Source organism: Sturnira hondurensis, unplaced genomic scaffold (assembly GCF_014824575.4).
Source record: "Sturnira hondurensis isolate 20B ecotype Veracruz unplaced genomic scaffold, ASM1482457v3 Scaffold0008196, whole genome shotgun sequence".
In the NCBI taxonomy this organism is placed as follows: domain Eukaryota; kingdom Metazoa; phylum Chordata; class Mammalia; order Chiroptera; family Phyllostomidae; genus Sturnira; species Sturnira hondurensis.
Genome location: NW_028080827.1, coordinates 16,501,300 through 16,516,705, shown reverse-complemented (window position 1 = coordinate 16,516,705; position 15,406 = coordinate 16,501,300). Strand labels below are relative to the sequence as shown.

The 15,406-nt window shown below is 39.8% G+C and overlaps 1 protein-coding gene across 1 annotated transcript in view; it reads right to left on the bottom strand.

Annotated features, from left to right (window-relative positions):
* Positions 1-15,406, bottom strand: part of USP3 (ubiquitin specific peptidase 3) — a 91,864-nt gene that overhangs the window by 63,136 nt on the left and 13,322 nt on the right. The gene's annotated exons all lie outside the window — the stretch shown is intronic.

Here is a 15,406-nt window from a genome sequence, read left to right as displayed (position 1 = left end):
GGAGGGACTCTTCCTCCCTGGCCAGCACAGGGCTCCAGCTATTTCTGAATATGAAACCTCTGAGGGCAAAACCCGCTTCCAGGCGGCCACGGCCCTCCGTGTCTCTAGTGAACTCCCACATTTACATTAACTGCCAGGGCCCTCCTACAGGCACGCGAGTTTTAGACTCAGCAGGGTCCAATTCTGCAGTAGAGTCATGTGAACTACATGAGAGAAAGGCTAAAAAGAGCGTCTGCCAAACAACTGTTTTAGGCAGGTATGTGAGAAAACTATCTGAGAGGGGCGACTTGGGCTTTTCATTTGTACGCCCTTGTGGTACTTGATTTACATCAACAAGATGATGACGTTTTTATGGTTTGGAAAGAAACTCCTAAAAAGTATACTTTTAAAAGAAAAATAAATTAGAAAATAACCTACTTCATGAAACAGGTATTCATGGTCTCAGATATAATTTGGAGAATTGAAAAACTACAAATGTTACAGTTTTGTTCCTATAGCAAATCTTTCTTTTTCTCTCTCAGTAAATAGCAACACACACTGAGACTCAGTCTGGGGGGAAAGCTGTAATAACTGTTATAATAGTAAGTTCAGGCCCAAATTTTTAACTATTTAAAGTTTTTTTTAATATGAAAGTTTTTTTTCTTATTTTAAGTGAAGGAAAAAATCTACAGCAAAATCACTATTACTTTGCTGTGTTCCCTACTGAGTGTTCCTTCCCCACTCCCACCACTGTAAGTATACACACAGCACACAAAATGTTAGAATCTAATTGTTCCACTATCAGTATATTGAATGCATTTCCTTCATGTTATTGAATTTAGAACAGTGTATTCTAAATCAAGCCTTACACTATTCTCAATTACCTCATAAAGTTTTATTAATTTCTAAATTTTTCAAGTTTTATAAAAGGTATCCTAAGGCTGAAGGAGGAAGGAATGGGGAGTAACTGCTTATTTTGGGGTGATGAAAGCGTCTTGAGCCCTGGCTGGTGTAGCTCAGTGGACTGAGCATGGGCCTGCAAACCAAAGGGTCACCAGTTCAATTCCCAGTCAGGGCACTTGCCTGGGTTGTGGGCCAGGTCCCCAGTTGGGGCTGTGTGAGAGGCAACCACACCCTGATGTTTCTCTCCCTCTCTTTCTTCTTCCTTTCCCCTCTCTCTAAAAATAAATAAATAAAATCTTAAAAAATAAAAAAACATCTTGAAACTAGATAGAGGTGGTGGTTGTAGATTTACTAAAGAGTCACTGAATTGTTCACTTTCAAAAGGTTAATTTTATCTTATGTGAATCATAGCTCAATAAGGTAAATAAGTAGATAAATAAATGAATAGGTACTTAAGACAGGCATGAGGAGAGACAATAAAATGGAATACTAACTTTCAAAAACAGTGGAAGCAAGTGACTGTACCTTTTAATAAATCTCAAAAAGACATCACATTCTGAATTCAGATACCCAATTTCTCCTATCATGAATATTTACAATAAGAGAGTGAGACAATATATGACAGGACAAATGGTCTTGGCTATTTAAAGGACAGTACTGTCTGAAGACTTAAAACTTTCACACTGGAAAAACACCTGAAGGTTAGGAAGCTACTGACAGAGAGAACAGAGTGTGACGGGGCATTCTAGAGCCATTTATTGCATTGCTTTGGGTATTCACTCTGTCTATACATACTTATCCAGATTAAGAGCCTTTAATGTACCCAAGAAAATTATAAAATAGAATAAAAAATACTGGCCTTAAATTAAACAATTTTTGAATTATTATGAATACAGATTATCTGTATATACAATATACAGATAATCTTAAAGTCATTTCTTTTCATCACCTTAACAGGAAATATTTTAAAAGATAGTCTCAATTTACAGACAGATAAGTTCAAAAGTTTATCTGTAGAATTAACCCATTTCCCATGGAACAGTATCAGAGGCTTCTGGGCACTCCTATAAAACTCTAAATAAGCCATAAAATCATAAAATAACTGAAATTTTATAAATATATAGAGAATAAAATAATAGTCACTAAAATATTTTAAACTATAAATATACTATCTATTCAGCACAACATAAAAATGTTAAACGGAAGTTTTTTATTTTTAAAATCTTAAATGCTAATGTTTTAGAGAAAGAGAGTAAAACAGATATAAAATCATAGAAGTTCAAAAAGGCACATCTGAGAATTTATAAGGGCTATTTTTATTACACCTAATTACCCTTCAAGGTCATGTCCAGGCAAAGAAGCTATGCAGTATATTTCTCACACTATTACACTTGGCTACGGCAGGGTCATTGGATCTCATAAATGGAGTCTTATCTTCTTTCACTCATAGTATAAAATTTAGTTACAGTTATTCTGTCCTCAAGCAATCTCTCTCACATGCTTAGAGTCTTCCAACCCCAAGTTCAGCATCTCTTCTCTCAGTCTCTGGGCATCTGAGCCCAAAGGCTGGGACTAGCTCGGCTCCCTCCACCGTTCTCCCTCAGCTGTGGCTGCAGAACCTTCCTCTGGTCCAGTTCTCACCTCAGCCACCAGCTCTGAAAGTTGGCAGCAAGGGAAGTAGAGAATCAATCCTCTCCTGAGCTAGGGCCATTCTCAAGGTAGAAGCTGTTAACACATGCTGGGCAGGGGAAGGGGTGGAGGAGCCCACACCTCTAAAATCTGCTCACACCCAGGTCTTCTTCTTAAAGCACCCCCAAAAGTTTAAGCCTCCTGGGAAACAGGACGTGAGACCTGAGGGGCACAGAGGCAAAGGGAAGGCATCCAAGTGATCTATAGACCAAAGTGGTTTTCCTCCCTACTAGACCTGTGAAAGGAAATTGAGGTCTCCTTCATCAGGAGATAAAGAAGAGCAGAAACTAAGGGGTTCCATGCTTAAAGGGGCCTGTTTACACAGGAATGTTTTCAGGTTGTGTTCAGGAGACAAGGAGTTGGTTCATCAGCCAAAATGGCATCCACACCAAATACGACATTCTTTGCACATAACCACTGACCTTTAATATCCTTGTATTTACTACACAGAACCTAATGATATGGAGCACATTCGATATTCAAGAACAATCAACAATTCTCCTGAGATTCTAAAGAAATTTATAAAACACCATGCACTGATGCTTACAAAACAACACAGTTACTGTCTCTATACACAAAACAGTTCAAGCTAACAGCACCAACAGGCAAGCCATTTATAGTGCATCCATTATTCAACAGTTGCTGCAAACTGGGAGAGAGGCCCTTTACCTTCTGAAGAATTCAGAAGGTGCGGATCCAATGACCAGGATTCTAGTCCTGGCTCTTCCATTACTAACTATAGTACTGAGAACATCACTACTCCTCTGGGTCTGTTTCTTCACTGTTAAATGAAGACTAGGTGATAAGCATGTCTCTTCTAATTATAAAATTATTCCAAGAACATAAGGCAAAAATTACATTAAATAATCATGTCATCTTCCCCTATAGATAATGTTCTTTCAATTCCACTTTCCACCTGATGTACTATAATTTCTGAAACCGATGGTTTTCAGCTTTTTCCCCCTGCCTCCCACCACTCCTGAGAGGCAAACACATTCCCACCACCCTGCCCAGCATTTACGGCAACTCACTGCAGCGCAGGGTGGGAAGGGCATGGAGTCCCTGTGCAAAACCATCACAGGCAAACATGCTGCTAAATCGGCATGCAGGATTTTAAAGTGCCACACTCTAAAAAACATCAACAACCCATAAGAATCCATAATATGAGTTTTTATTGACTAAATACATTTTTTTATCTAGTTAACATCTATCTAGTACATAGGATGTGCCAAGTACTAATGCCACCATTTTATGAATAATCCTTCATTTAATCCTCTATAATTCAGTGAGGTGCATACTATTATTTGGTGTATTTATGAGGCAAAGAGAAGTTATGTAACTTGCTAAGTTAGTGTCGGAACTGGAACTCAAACTCGGTGTTTGAAGTCATGGACTCCTGCAAAAGAGTAAGTACAGAAGAGTAAGCCATTTTAGTTTTAAAAAGATTCCACTCCCTGTGTTTTTATGTATATATTATGCACCTTTATATAAAATTTTAGAAGCCTGGGAGAACCCTGGCTGGTGTGGCTCAGTGGCTTGAGCACCGGCCTGTGAAATCAAAATGTCACTGGTTTGATGCCCAGCCAGGGCACAAACTGGGTTGCAGGCCAGGTCCCCAGTTCAGGGTGTGTGAGAGGCAACCAATCCATGTCTCTCACACATGTTTCTCTCCCTCTCTTTCTCACTCCCATCCCCCCTAAAAGTAAATAAATGCACATGACCCTATCTTCAACTACACTTTGAATTTTTTCAGGAAGTATTACTTCTTTTATAGTAAAAATAAATGTTAAATGCCTTGAATTTAAAGATACTGGAATTAAAGGAGTCTTAATTTGAAAGGAGCTTATATTAAGCATGAGTGGTAAGTTAAACCAAAATCCAAGTTTACAACTCTGTGGGTTTGTAAAAATCTGATCAATGAAAACAAAATTCTTGTAGCTGTTGTTTCAGAACACACAGACACACACACATGCGCCATAAGAGTATCAATAGTAAAAGTATTTATTCTTCTTGAAATTGAGGATATGTCAGTATGACCAGAAGAATTCTAAATATTCCAGTACATATGAGTGGAAATATATTCCGGAACTAACCCATATACCCTCCAACTGATATATATATTTTAGATGTATGTTTAAGAGCAAGACAGATAATCTTCTTTATATGAAGATTATCTTCTTTATCTTCTTTGAATCATATGCTAAAAGTTCTGAAGTCTCTCCTATCTTCAACTTGAATCCTCTGAAATGACTGGTGGAAGAAGTTGGTGAAGTCACATAAAGAGAGCCAGGGCCATAATGCAGTCAGAAAAGAAGAAATCCAGCTACCCCACAGCTACGCTAAGCAACTGCCAAAGGTGCCAAAGCTCCCTGAGTGCAGCCAAGCTCATTGTCTGTTGCCCCACCCCCCACCCGCCTTCAGGCTGGGAGTGGGCATTTGTTCCCAGGGAACGGGAGAATAGGAGATATCTCTGAAAAACCAAGAGAAAGTGCCCAGGGCCAATTCAGAGCTTGGGAGACTAAGCAGAGGTTTAAATATATAGGAGGAAGAGACCAAGCATGAGCACCAAATTCAAACTGGTCGAAAGTGGAATTTGGGACTCTAGGCCAAGATCACAGAACCAAGAATTCACAGCCAGGGCAACTATGAAGCAAAGCTTATCTCGGCTGTCTTTCCACTTTGCCCCAATGACAATCTTTTCCACCTTCCTCCTTTTGGCAGCTCCCCCTTGCCTCAGTCCCATTCTTAGTCAGTCCCAAGACTAGCAACCAATTTTCCTGAATCAGTAGATAAGTAAATTGTTTTCTGGCAAAGTCACAGCTCAGTATTTCCCATAACCATTTTCTTTCTGTTTAATGGCCCTCTGATAAATTAAAGATGGCTCCATGTTCCCATTCCCTGCGTCCGGGCAGGCTCTGTAACGGCCCGACCAACCGAAAGGCGAAGTGGCTCTGCATCAGTTTGCAGGTCTAGACCTTAAGAACTGATGACAGCTTCAGCTTCCTCTTGCTGCTGCTTGGAAGCCAGCCACCACGTAAGAAGTCTGATCACGCTGAGACCAACATACTGTGAGAAGTCCAAATCTCGTGGAGAGACCTTGGGGACTATGACACCACCTGTGAGGGTGGGGGAGACTGGAAAAGGGAGAGAGACAGGGACCAGGGAGCACAGAGGCTCCAGACATGTGAACTAAGAAGCCATCGTGGACAAGGATGCTCCAGCCCCAGATACTCCAGCTGATGCAACACCAGCCAAATTCTTTCTGAATTCCTGACCCAGAGAATCATAAACAAAACATAATGGTTGTTTTAAGCCACTAAGATGTAGGATAGTCACTTATGCAGTGACAGATAACCGGAGCACCACCTGTAGGACGGAGATCAGTGATGTGGCATTAATCACTCACCCTTACCGAACTTCTCACTGGAACAACAGACTCTGCTGTTTAGAAGTGAGGATGGGAACCCTCCAGAGGTTCCACCCCCAAGGAATCAAAACTACTTAAAGACTATACCTGTCCCCTCTGCAACAGAGGCAGGAAGTTCAGTCCCAGCAGTCTGTTGTCAGTTAAGCTGCAATCATTCTTTGGATTGCTTCTTTTTCTATCTCACCAATATTTTAACTACTCAAATCCAGATGTGCCATCACTACCATAAGATAACCTAATTCTTTCTTGAGCACAAACATCACTCCTAACATTGCCTCCATTATAAAAACAACCTTCAAAATCTCAAAAACGCTCATCCTACAGCAACCCCAAATTCTGGATAAAATCCTGAAGAAGGTGTCACTGGCCCTACCAGGAATTCCTTTTCTCTTCACTAAAAGCTACACAGCCTTATCCTCCATTCCTGTGGCTTCTCTGGATTATGTTCTTTAAGAATCATTCTGGGAAACCTCAGATACTATTGAAGGCTAGATATGAAAAACCGACCCTGACTAAAAAGCTGAGAACATCTTACTCCATCTCTGTTTCCAATTCTGTTTCAACCCTCAGAGCTCTGCCACACTCCTCGGCAGCCTGACTCAGTCCCCATCACACCCAGGAATGGCTGACCCCAGCCAGGCCTTTGAAACTGGGACGCAGAGTCCACATCCTAACCAGAATCCCAAGATTTCTGAGGAAATACACTTTTCTCTTAAAACTCCCAGCAAATGGTGGCCCAGAGGCCCAGAAGGAGGAGGTAGGCAAGGGGCACAGTGACTGGAACTCTGCTCCACATCATTCTGATTGAGTCAGGCAGAGGCCTTGATCATTTGCCCTTCACCTCTAACCCTGCCACAAAAACGCCTTCCTTCTTTAATACAAAAATGTACCAAACTGCCCTGGCTGGGTGGCTCAGTTGATTGGGGTGTTGTCCCATACCCCAAAAGATTGTGTGTCAATCCCCAGTCAGGGCACACACCAAGGCTGCAGCATTGATTCCAGGCTGGTGCGTGTTCTCTCTCACATCTCTCTCTGTCTCTCTCCTCCTCTCCCTCCCAACTGCCCACCCTCCCTCCTCTCTTCTCCTCCCTTCTCCCCATCCCTCCCTCCCTTCCTTTCAAATCAATAAAAGTGTGTCCTCCAGTGAAGATTTTTTTTTAAAAATGTTAGAGGACACGTGCTATAATGAAGCAAGCGAGCACGAGCTTCAGAACCAACGGTCTTAGTTTGCCTTCTCCTTTCCCATTCTTTTATTTCAGGACCAAAGGGAGTTGCTCCAGAGCCTATTTCCTCATCTGTAAAATCGGACAAACAACACCTGTACTCACATGGTGAGGGTACGGGTTTCAGGAGACAAACAAAGTAAAGTGCACAGCGAAGGGCTTAGCAAGGAGAAAGCACCCAGGGACGGTCAGAGCCTTCCCATGAACACGTATTTCAAAAAATGAAGTGGCTGTCAGAGGTCAATTCTGGTGACTGCTATTATATACAACACGGGTAACGAATGTCCGCATATACAATGACTACTAAATTCCAGAACTTTCCCCTTAGTTTATATCAATTAAAAGAAATTACAGCAGATAACGCCTTATCACAGAAAAATTCCAAATAGAAAGTCACACTAAAGTCAGCAAAAATCCCTCAGAAACTTCTCTGACCTATATCTGACCTAAAATTCAAGTATATTTAAAATATCAAATGAATAAAATATTCAGTTTTAATAAGCTTATTTCAAAACTGATGTAACTACTATAACCACCTTAATATCAGAATCATTAAATTTTATACATGCAATGTATAATACATACCTAAGAAAGCAAATGCATTTTAGAAACACATTCTGAGAAATATACAAGAAGGTTTAGATACATTCAAGTACAGAAGCACTTTAAGTGGCAAACCAAACTGAAACACACCAAATCCAGAGATATTCAGAACAGAGATTAAATCCTGATTCACCAGTCTGATCAATCTAAATACAATTTAGATATTCCAGTATCCAATACAATGGGGTTACAAGCCAAGCCATTTAAAAATATTTCTTAATTTCTAACTTTTGTTTTAGCAAAGAAGTAAATAGGAAGTGATTTCAAACATACTCAATTTAAAATGTAGTGATCAGCTTATTTTTAAGGTTTAAACTTCTACTCTAAATAATTCACTTCTTTATCTACCTTATTACCTGCCCCTCTCTAAGGGGCAACGTCCTTTAGAGACTCATGCTGAAACCACGCTCTAGCCTATTTCTCAACCTTCTGCAGGTTAGGACAGGCACCGAAAATAACATCTGCGTGGCATACGCGCATAAACTGAAGAGGCTTCTCAGGGCTAGAAGTGACCTGCTGGAAGCTCTAACCACCCGTAGGCTGAGGGATCATTATCTCAACCCATATGTAATCCATTCACCGCCCCTCTGATGGGAAGCCATGCTCGCCAACCTTTTACACGGTTACCTAGCAATACAGGAGGAAGTCCCCCTTCTACTCCAACGCCAGATTGTTGGAACAAAAGACTGGAAATCATCAACCACCTGAGAGGGCCAGCAGCATTATCTGGGACTCTAAGCTGCCTTTCCTCTGAGGATCTGCAGTTTACAACACTCCCTAATGCGCTGAGACCTCTAAGAGAAAATGGATGCCCAAATCTTTATTTCTGTCCTATGTATAACTGTCTGTTCTACTGCCATTCTATAGCTCCAGGGTGGGGCTGGGGGAGGGGGGGAGCCAGTCCACAGCATGACATGGAGGAACCAAAAATGGATTAAATTAAAAGAGAGAAGTACTAGGAATAGATGGATCTGACTACACAGGTGGTAAAACAGCACTGATGAATATGTACAAGCAACAGCCGACTGCTTAAAATGAACCTGGATCCAGAGCATATGATTAGCTACTGCTGATTAAAAATGTTTCCATGGCCACTTTCAGGTCTCTGATTTCAATGCTTCCCAGACAGAAAAGTAATTGCAATAAAGTATTTCACTTTGAAGGCCTTGAATACATTTTTAAGGTCACGGGACTGGGAAGACAGGAGTAGGCAGACAAATATCTTGAAGTAGTCTTATAAAATCACTTACATATTACTGCTCACACAATAAAAAAGTTAAAACTTTTCATCTTCCCTGAAGACACTCAAAATAGAAAAATGTATTCATGCAAGGCTATTAGCTGTATCATTACTTGCAACTATAATATATAGGATTCAACCTAAATGCCCAGACACAGGAGAATGGCTGAATTCACTGTGACACATCCGCAAATGGGAGTACTATGAAACTACTAAAAATAATATAAGAGAAATTTCTATAAACATAGAGTACTATCCAGGGTATACTATTAAGTGAAAGAAGCAAAGTCCAAAAGAGTACACTCAGTTTGCTACCTTTTGTGGGAGAAAATAAGAAAAGGCCCTGTATCTGCTTTTTTTTTTTTAACAAAAAGAAATGCAAGAAGGATAAGTCAGAATAATTGGTTGTCTACAAGTCATGAGTGGAAATGAGCGGAAGGTAGGGAAGTAACACTTCTAGGTATAGTTTTAACTTGTCGAACCATGCTAATGTTTTATGTACACAAAATGTAAATTAAAATCAACAAGGATGAGGTGAAAAAATCTAAAATGGGAACAAACACAAACAAATGAACTTCACCGTGTGTCAAATAAATAATGTAAGTGTATTAAAAGAAAGAGGGAAACGAACCCAAGTCACTTTGAACATACTACTTTAGATATTGTCAGTATACATATAAAAGACCTGTAGAGAAATATTAAACTCTAGTTATTAAGGATCTGCTTTGCAATAGTACAGGTGAGCAGTTCTGAAACTACTTTCTCTGATTATGGCACTCAGCAAATGAGAACATATGTTGGGGATAATGGAAACCAGACCCTCAGTGTTGGAGAAGAGGATGACAAATAAGGAAAGGGGCAAGACACGATCTGTGGGTTGCACTGGAATTAGAGGCATCAATATAAAACTACTGGTTCTATACACACACAGAGGTATAGACATGTCTTTATTTATATCTCTTAGCTCTTATCTGTTGAGAGATCTTAGTTTATAAACATTATTTCCAACTGAAAGAAATGAGGGCCACTTGGAGAAATGGCTGATTGCAAGCAAGGCTGGGACAGGCTGAGTACAGATGAGCCTGGAGCCCCTTCCTGTGCCAGAAACTAAGAAAGAGCTCAAAGAACAATCGGGACATGTCAAAATTATGGCTCTAGGGGTTCCCCACTGGCCAAATCTAAGACAATTTGAACCTCAAAATAAAAAATAACAAAATATCATAGAATAAAATTAAAACCTGAGTCCATACTAATAAAATAAATGAGTAAATAAACAAGTATGGGAGAAAGGAAAACCCTTATAGAATACCAATTAATATGTTTAGAAGAAATAAGAGTTAGAGGATCAACATCTTACAACCATCCTAATAACAGCTGATTCAGTCAAGAACTATCAATGCATGATAAATTTGGGTGAAAGTCTGGTGAGGAACAGGAGACATATGTATGTGGGTATGTATACATATATACACACATACATACATACGTATATTTATGGGGGGCAAAAGTAGGATTACAGTTGTGAGTACATGAAACAGTTTCTTCTGGTATTACTGTTCATTAATTACTGTATTTTTTCCATATGAGCAACTGTTACCCTAGTTTTGTCCCACCCTGTGTGTGTGTGTGCATGAGGCGTGTCCAGAAAAAGTCCAGTCATTGTTAATATAACAAGAATGGTTTACGCAACATCAATGTAACCTGGCAACCAAGGAGAGTGGACTGGAATGCGCATGCATGAACAATGACAACTTCACTGTACTAGTCAGTGGGAGTGGAGATGCTGTTGAGTGAGCATGGGTACTGTGTGGCTGTCACATTCAAAATGACTGAGCAAACAGAGCAATGTATTGGCATCAAATTTTGCATTAAGCTTGAACTCTGCAGAAACTATTCCAATGATTCAGGAGGCCTTGCAGCTATGGGGCAACTGGTGATTGCCAGCTTCATCTCTACAACATATCCACTCATGCATCGCATCTTACGCAGAGATTTTGGCAAAACATCAAACCACCCAGGTGACTCAGCCCCACTACAGCCCAAATTCAGTGTCCTGTGACTTCTGTCTTTTGCCAAAACTAAAATTATCTTTGAAAGGGAAGATATTCCAGACCATCAATGATATTCAGGAAATTATAACAGGGCAGATAATGGTGATTGGGAGAACAGTGTGAGGTCCATAGGTGTCTACTTTAAAGGGGACTGAGGCATCATTATCCTCTGAAGGCTATTTTTTGTATCTTGTATCTTCTTCAATAAATGTGTCTTTTTTTTTACAGTACATGCTGGATACCTTCTAGACAGACCATATATATACATGTGTGTGTATATATAAAAATCTCAAAGTGTCTCCCACAAAATTACTTATTAATAACAAAGAGAAAAATAGTAACTTTACAGAAGCAAGTTACTTGGAAATACTACCTTAATAAAGTAATCAAAGGTCAAAGGTGAATGGATTAAGAAAAAGAAACAGCATGGTAGACAACAGCATGGTAATTACCAGAAGGGAAATGGAGTTGGGGGGAATAGAAGAGGGCACGTGGAGGGGATAAATGTTAACAGAAGGGGATTTGACCTGGGGTGAAATTAGATGTATATTGTATATTAGATGTATATTAGATGGTGAACATCTAATACAATATACAGAAGATGTATGATAGAACTGTATACCTGAAACTGATACAATTTTATTAACCAATGTCACTCCAATACATTCAATTTTAAGATAGCCAAAATGACACAAACCAACATCATATACTTCTTGATATATGCCCTCAAAAGGCACAATATTACTTTTGTAGTATTCCTACTAAAATAATGCATAACCTGAATCTTATCAGGAGGAAACATTAGAAAACCTAGAATTGAAGGATACCCTATAAATTCATTGACCTATATTTTTCAAAAATATCAAAGTATAAAAGGCAAAAGCTAAGGAACCATTCCAGATTAAAGGAGACTAAAAAGTTATGACAATAAAATTAATGCATGATTCTGGATTAGATCCAGGGGAGGTAAAAGGGGGAACTAAAAAGTGAAACAACTATAAAGGACACTATATAAAAAACATAATTTGGACTACTAGAGAAATCTGCATATGAAATGTGCATTAACTAATACTATTATATCAGAATTAAATGCCCCGATTTTGACCAAAATTCTGTGCTTATTGAAAAAAATAAGTCCTCAACTTCTGGCCAAGGTGGAAGTGTAGGTGAATACACTTTGTCTCCTCACACGACCAAAAAAGAATCACAAATTTAAAAACAAAAAAACCCCAGATCTGCCAGAAAATCGAACTGTATGGAAGTCCAATAACCAAGGAGTTAAAGAAGAAACATTCATCCAGACCAGTAGGAGGGGTGGAGACTGGCAGCCGGGCAGGGAGGACGGGCAGCAAGGTGGCAGCTAGAGGGCCAGGAGGTCCCACATTTGCATGGGAATAAACTGGGAGGAACAACTGGAAGTAAGACAGGCCAAACAACTCAGGGTTTCAGCAGGGGAAAAGAAAGCCTCAAACCCTCTGGCTATAAAAATCTTTGGGGGTTGAGGTGGCAGGAGAAACTACTGGCCTCACAGGAGAGTTCTTTGGAGAGACCCACAGTGTCCTAGAATGTACACAAACCCAACCACCTGGGAATCAGCACCAGATGGGCCCAATTTTCTTGTGGGAGGTGGGAGAAGTGACTGAAAGCCAACAGAGAGCAAAGCAAACTGCACTGTTCCCTCTCTTACCCCTCCCCCACATACAGGGCCACAACAGCAGTAACGTGGGTTGCCCTGCCCTGGTGAATACCTAAGGCTCTACCCCTTCAAACTTAACAGGTGCACTGACACAAAAAAAAGATGGCTCAAATGAAAAAACAGTTCAAAACTCCAAAAATAGAACTAAGCAATGGCTAACCTATCAAATGCAGGGTTCAAAACACTGGTAACCAGGATGCCCACAGAAATAGTTGAGTATGGTTGCAAATTAGAGGAAGTATGGTTGAGTATGGTTGAGTATGGTTGCAAATTAGAAGTAAAAGCTATGCAAAGTGAAATGAAGAAAATATACAGGGAACCAACAGTGAAGGGAAGGAAACTGGGACTCAAACCAATGATTTGGACCAGAAGGAGGAAATAAGCATCCAACCAGAACAGAATGAAAAAACAGGAATTCAAAAAAAACGAGGAGAGTCTTAGGAACCTCTGGGACAACTTTAAACATTCCAGCATCTGAATCATAGGGGTGCCGGAAGGAGAAGAGGAAGAGCAAGAAATTGAAAACAACTTTGAAAACAGAATGAAGGAGAATTTCCCCAATTTGGCAAAGGAAACAGACTTTCAGGAAGTCCAAGAAGCTCAGAGGTCCCACAGAAGTTGGACCCAAGGAAGCACACACCCAAGGCACATCATAATTACATTACCCAGGATTAAAGACAAGAGCAAAGGAGACAGTTACCTACAAAGGAGTTCCCATAAGACTATCAACTGATTTCTCAAAAGAAACCTTGAAGACAAGAAGGGGCTGGAAAGAAGTAATCAAAGTCATGAAATGCAAGACCTATATCCAAGATTACTGTATCCAGCAAAGTTATCATTTAGAATGGAAGGGCATAGAAAGTGCTTCCCAGACAAGGAAAAGTTCAAGGAGTTCATCATCACCCAGCCATTATTACATGAAATGTTAAAGGAACTTATCTCAGAAAAAGAAGATCAAAACTATAAACAGTAAAATGACAACAAACTCACAACTATCAACAACTAAACCTAACAAAAACAAAAACAAACTAAGCAAACAAACTAGAACAGGAACAGAATAATAGAAATGGAGATCACATGTAGGGTTATTAGTGGGGAGGAGAGGAAGGGGGGAAGGGGAAAAGTACAGGGAATAAGAAGCATAAATGGTAGGTACAGAATAGACAAGGGAGGTTAGGAGCAGTATAGGAAATGTAGAAGCCAAAGAACTTACCTGTACAACCATGGACACGAATAAAGATGGGGGAATGCTGGGTGGGGCATGGATGCAGGGCAGAGGGGAATAAATGGGAGGAAAAAAGAGGACAATGGTAATAGCATAATCAATAAAACATACTTTCAAAATGGGGCAAAATGCTAACAATTGGTGAATCTAAATAAAGGGTACACGGGAGTTCTCTGCACTGTTCTTAGCAATATTTAAGTGTGAAATTGTTATACTAAAACAAAAAGGTTTTTTGAGAGAAAAATTATTTTTTATTTCCAATTAAGAACATACTTTTTCTTCACTAAAATACAAGAGGAAGGGTTAAGAAAAACAATGTACAGAGGTAAAGAGTCCCATAAACCTGGCATTAACTTCCCTTACTGACAGATGATAAACTAATCCAGTAAAAATATTACAACATATTAACTGAAGTGATCCAAATGACCTTACGACCGCTGTTTTTACATATTCAAAGTCTGGCTTGTGATTTGGCTTCCCAAGCAGAGTCAAGCCCTCTGGTTTATATACTATCTCCGCTGACTCTGGTAACAGCAACAATATTTTGCTTTGTATATGAGAAGGTAAATTAGAGTTTGAACTTTTACTCAAATAGAGTACTGTAAAATTTCAGTTTTAGTGATTTAACTTTCTGAATGACAACTAATAGGATCTATTTCTGACAGGGCAGAGCATTTTGCCCTACAAACTGGATTACAAATATTTCATCTAAAAATAGACACCAATTTAAACTCAGCAGACCAACTTCTCCCTTATCTCCTTTCCTTCCCAACATCCCACGTAAACGACAATAGAGGAATTAAGCAGATGTTAACCCACAAGGATAAAGGGGGCATGTGAGGCATGTTCAAAAGCAGACAAAAGATTTCAACACGTTTTTAGAAGTCAGGAAGAAGTTGGAAGAGCAGTAACAATCTTAATAGTGCAAAAGAAACTATGATCTAAATGCCAGCAGAGAAGGATGCAGACAGAAGGCCCAGGGCTCTGGGCTCCGGGACAATGGGCACAGCCAGGTTGGGGATGGGGCTGAAAACAAGGGCCCAAGGGCTGTAACAAACACTACAGAACTTCCTGCACCCTGATGTTAGAACATCAGTACCAAGAGGGAAGAATGAAAAACTAAATGGTGCTTTAAAAAGGTCTCCATACAGACATTTTGAGCATTTTCTCCAATGAAGAAGGTGGCTTGCACCCTCATCACAAGGTGAAGTCCACCCATTTTCAGAGATTTTTAGTGCCTCACTCTTGTTTAAAAAGACAAAACTAAAACAGATCCTTGAAGAAAACTTCTAGTCTGACAGGTTACTTTTTAAAAGGAAAAAGAACCCAGAGGAAACAGGAACAATGTACAGAGCACAGCAAATGCTCAA